This window comes from Ascaphus truei, chromosome 2, assembly GCF_040206685.1.
Source record: "Ascaphus truei isolate aAscTru1 chromosome 2, aAscTru1.hap1, whole genome shotgun sequence".
In the NCBI taxonomy this organism is placed as follows: domain Eukaryota; kingdom Metazoa; phylum Chordata; class Amphibia; order Anura; family Ascaphidae; genus Ascaphus; species Ascaphus truei.
Genome location: NC_134484.1, coordinates 364,439,069 through 364,444,652, shown reverse-complemented (window position 1 = coordinate 364,444,652; position 5,584 = coordinate 364,439,069). Strand labels below are relative to the sequence as shown.

Below are 5,584 nucleotides of genomic sequence, written 5' to 3'. Positions count from 1 at the left end.
GATTTTACTGGGAATGCAAAAGAGGCTATGGGATAGGCTAAACCATAATACTGAGTTAAGTTATGGTGAGTAAAAAAAGTGACAAAAATATATATATATATATATATATATATATATATATATATATATATATATATATATATATGTGCACGGCCCTGAGGAAGGTCACGTTTTGATGACCGAAACGTTGGATGCAGTGCCATGTATTGCTTATGAATACAGTGCTTTTGTACTTCCCTGGCTGTGTGCTGTCTCTGATTCCGGACCTACATCTGGTAATATTCTCTGTTTATATATATATATATATATATATGGAAACACAAAAGAAAAAGATACCTCTGAAATAGCACTCAGACAAATAATTGCAAAAATATAAAGGGTACTTTAATTAAATTCAAAAGATAACAGAAAAACAAACAGCTGACCAATGAACCCGCCTGACTATAATAGATTAGTGGACAAAAGAAAATAACAAAAGTTAATGTATACAAAACCCAATAAAAATAAAAGAAAAGTTGATGCCCCAAAGAATAGACCTAACTCACTGAAGGAAAAAGTAATTTCCTGCAGTGAAATAAATCAGACCGGCCGGTCCCAAGGAATATTGCTAACTGAAGGACATCATACAAAAAGGTCAAAGATACAAACTAACAAAAGCATACAATCAAAGAAAACCATGGTGCTGAATTGATGACAGTTGAAGTGTTAAAAAAACACTATAGTAAGCTGGTTGCAGTACAGATGAGATTAATAAAAAAGCATACATATACAAAACTTCATTTAGTAACCCAAATACATAAAAATACAAATAAGATGGGGAAACAAATGAGAGGTAAATAATCTGAGATACTCAGCTCCTGGAAAACTGAAGTACTGCAACCATCAAACAGCACAGCAAAGTCCACTATTAATGTCCAAGGATATAGGACATAGATGAAGGTTCAAAATAGAACATAGGCAGGCAGGGTCAGCAGCAGCAGAAATTAAAATTAGCCCACTAACGCGTTTCGCCCGCAAAGGCTTCCTCACGAGTGGTGCTAAGGCTATGTCTCAAGAGCGTTTAAATAGGCAGGAGATTAACTCAAAATTCGCGCCAAAAAACAGTTGATTACAGATGTATTCACTTGCCTCATCAATTCTAATTCCCCGGTATTATTACAGCACTCAGCAGCCGCATATAATCCCGCGAGACTTCAAACCGTGCATTGCACATGCACAGTGGACATATAATGGTTGCGCCCGCCATCTTGTTTGTGGGCTGTGGCTTTATTTTGCCCATAATGACTTCACAGTCTCGCGAGAAGAGCGCGGCTCGCACATGCGCAGATACTTTAGTGGTTGATAGTATGGTACATGCGCATCTGCATCATTACTCCAACGGCCGCCATCTTTATTATGGGCATAGTCCCGTTTTTGCCCTGAAATTCGAGGCATACGCCTGGAAGTAAGCTGCAGATATTTACATACATGCAGTTGCATTCCATGTGTTACAGGGAAAGTTGACACTGCCCTTTATAAGGGTATAATCATACAGGTTTAAACATTTTTGGCAGATTCAAAGCTTTGTGCAAATGCAACAGCTGGATCCAAAACCCAGACAGCTCATAATATGATTTGCACACTGTAATTACAGCGGCCAAAAGACCCGCTTGATAGTAGTAGCAGCATCTCTCATTGCTTATAGTGTCTTTAGAATCTTGTCCTGCTAAGGGTCAGATGAAGGCAAAAATGGATGCATCAGTAAGGCGAAAGTCCATCTTTTTAGAAATATCCAATATGAACAGCTAGTATATTCGTGGATTCGTTTGTCTACATTGACGGAAGGGGGTACCACATCAAAACAGAATGAAGTGTTCCAATCAGCTACACCTTATAACCAGCAGAAGGATAGAATATATGCTGATCTATGATTGTAGGAGAAAAGATAAAGACGTTAGAACATCACAACCAAAACATGTTATTTCCCATTTTGAGTGATCACTGGCACTGCAACTAGGAGACACCAAAACAAAATGTGTTTAAACAGAAATATCTGATTATATGACTAAAAAGGAGGGCTGAGTGAAGGGAAAGACTGACATTATTGTTAATAAATTAAGCCTAAAAAACAATAACAACCTAATTCCCATAAACCAGAAAACCCCATTAAAATTAGAAAAAAGATATATATTCAGAATACAACTGTCACTACCAGATTCCCATATAACCGCTGCAGTAACACCTATAACCACAGAAACAAGGTAATATTATCACATACAGTAATGCAAAAACAGTAAATCATAAACCGGAGTAATATCATAGGAACATTGAAAAACCCAAGTAGTCATTAAGACCACTCGGGATCATTGATCCCAATGTCACAATCCATCTGCATTCGTGTTGCAACAGAGTTCTCTCAAGGTCACCCCCCCGTATCCCCAGGGTGACCCGCTCTATTGCGAATGCAGATAGTAGTGAGTTGTTAGATTCATGTTCATGCAAAAAGTGTTTTGCAACCATAGTAATCTTTTTAAATGAATCTAAATCCTTCTTTGCATTTTTAATGTTTCTACTATGCTCCATGATCCTGAAGCGTACTTCCCTGGTAGTCATACCAACGTATGTTTTATTACAGGGACACATTAGGCAGTAAATGACTCCCTTTGATTTACAATTCAGGAATTGTTTGATATTGAATTCATTGTTCCCTTTGCTATCCTTAAAGGTGGATGTTTGTTTCACAAATTTGCAGGCTGAACAGCCACCACACTTAAAAAAACCCTTTTTGTCAAATGTAGACAAAAAAGTTGTAGAGCTGGGTATAGTGTAGTGGCTGTGAACCAATTTGTCTCTCAAATTTGGCGATCTTCTGCTGGTAAGTTCCACTTTGGGGCCCAATTTCTCTTTCAAATCCGAATCGATCATCAAAATAGGCCAGTGTTTTTGGAGGATTTCCCGCACCTGATTCCACTGTTGGTTGTATGTACCTATGAATCTTATTTTGTTGGAATCTGATGGTTTGAATTTGGGTTTCAAAAGTGAAACCCGGCTCATACATTGGCTGCGCTCATATCCTTTCTTAATTAGTCTTTTACAGTAACCTCGAGTATGGAATCTCTGTTTCATTTCCAACGCTCGTGATTCAAATGTGAGGGGATCAGAGCAATTACGCTTAAGGCGAATAAATTCGCCCGTCGGGACTCCAGCAATTTGGTGAGAGGGATGAGAACTGGAGGCATGCAAGATAGCGTTAGTGGCAGTCTCCTTCCTAAAAATATCAGTGCTGAGGTGCCCATTACTCTCAATCTTAATACTGAGATCTAAAAAGTCGACTGAGGTATGACTGAATTTAGCTGTTAACTTGATATTGAGACTGTTGTGATTGAGTACAGCGACAAATTCCTGAAAATCCTCCGCACTGCCCTGCCAGAGGATCAGAACATCATCGATGTATCTCAACCACAAAAGTACTCGATCCGTCATGGCACTGTTGGCCTCGGAGAACACCACTTCTCTCTCCCACCAACCCAAAAATAAATTTGCATATGAGGGTGCGCACGCTGCCCCCATTGCTGTCCCCCTAAGCTGCAAATAGAACTTATTTTTAAAAAGAAAATAATTATGTGTCAAAGTAAATGATAATAACTGCAGCAGAAATTCTATCAGTGGTTTTGTAAGTGATGTCATTCCTAGAAATTTATAAGAGGCTTCTAATCCATCCTTATGATTAATCGAGGTATATAGTGACTCAACATCACAAGTTGCCAAGAGTACACCTTCATCTACAACCATTTCGTCCAGTCTTGATAACACATCCATAGTATCACGTAAGAATGTAGGCAGAGTCTCAACTATGGGATAAAGAAAGGTATCTATGAAGCGACTGATGGGTTCGCTCATGCCACCAATCCCTGCTACAATTGGCCTCCCAGGTGGATTTTGGGAATCTTTGTGAACCTTTGGTAGCATGTATAGGGTAGGTGATACTGGAAATTTGGTCTTCAGGCCTTGACAAATAGAGGTTGTGATTGTACCCTGTGAACAAGCATTCTCCAGAAGACAATCCAACTCCAATTTGAATTTCTCCGTTGGATCACAGGAGAGTGAGGAATAACACTTTATATCCCTCAACTGTCTGAAGACCTCCTTTTCATATAATGTTTTTGGCCAGATCACCACATTGCCACCTTTGTCTGCAGGTTTGATTTCTACATTGGACATGCCACATAGATCTTGAAGGGCTTTCCATTGAGTACTAGTTAAGTTGCTTGATCCTATCTTTTTGGGTAAGCTAAGGATATCCTCTGTAACAAGGTTAGCAAAAATCTCTATACACGAGTTTGTTTGGATAGGAGGACAAAAGGTAGACTTTGGCTTAAAGTTAGACACCAAGCTCAACTCATTACCTGTCCCAATATTTGGTACTAATGGAGTAACCAAATCCTGTATTAATTCATATTCCTGTGTATTGAGAACCTCGGCATTATCCTGACTGCTATTCTCATTGCCTAAAGCTTTAGAAAAGTGTTTTGTAAGGAGCAACTTGCGACAAAAAAGATTCAGATCTTTAATCCAATCAAACTTATTGATATGGTATGTGGGAGAAAATGATAGACCCTTCCTAAGAACGAATGATTGGTCTTCCGTAAGAACAACATCAGAAAGATTAATAATAGTAAGCTCTTCACTCACCAATTGGCATGATTGCCCCTTTTCTTTTTGCCTCTGTAGCCATATCGAATCCTGTCTCTTAGCTGACGACTTCCCACGTCTTGTCTTCCTTGTGCTTGATCTTGACCGTGGCCTTGTCCTAAAAAAGAGGAAGCAGGAACAGCATCGCCTTCCACTGACTGCCTGGATTCATAATCCGACGAGTCTATATCTGTTGATGGCGCACCAGATATAGCAGATGGATTGGTTGCACTTCGTGGTCTCGATTTCTTCGCTATCCTCTTGCCTTGTTGCCAATTGTACACTTTGTCTGTTTGATAATCAATAGAGTCACGGTTAAACTTTACTTTTTTAATATCCGTGATTTCAGTCTCGTATTTGACAATATCTTCCTCTATTATTTTCACAAATTGTAAATCATTGGGCTCAAGATTTTTTTGTATCTCCTCTATTTCTAGAGAAACCTCTTTAAAAGTGCTGGAGTCATGTTCAATTAGAATGGACATCAATTCAAATGAACATTGATTAAGTACTCCCTCCCATCTGACTTTATGGTTTGGGTCACTAAATTGAAAGGCAGGAAAGGTCTTAATCCTTAGACCCCTAGGTATCAGTTTGTGATCTAAATACCTCTCTAAGGCAGTTTTATTCCACCAGACTCTTGCTCGTTTACGCATCAAAGCATTAAGGAGCTTAATGTTATCCTTTCCTACAGTCGTTGCTAATGTAGATGCCTGGATATGGCTGACATCAGCCATAAAGAATATTTCATCTGCATTTTTCAAACGCTCTTGCTCTCTAGCATTAAAATCCATTATCTATGTTCAACAAAAGTAAACCCTATGCAAATAAATATATATTGGTGGAGCAGGTATTCTAAAGAACACTGAGAGACAGCAATTAGATATAACAAAGACACAAAAATGAATACCGC

The 5,584-nt window shown here is 38.8% G+C and overlaps 1 long non-coding RNA gene across 1 annotated transcript; it reads right to left on the bottom strand.

Annotated features, from left to right (window-relative positions):
* Positions 1-366: 366 nt before the first annotated feature.
* Positions 367-4,940, bottom strand: LOC142487511 (uncharacterized). The gene is made up of 2 exons (XR_012799244.1): positions 4,672-4,940; positions 367-1,904 (listed from the first exon to the last, which is right to left on the bottom strand). It is a non-coding gene; the product is annotated as an uncharacterized LOC142487511 (long non-coding RNA).
* Positions 4,941-5,584: the final 644 nt, after the last annotated feature.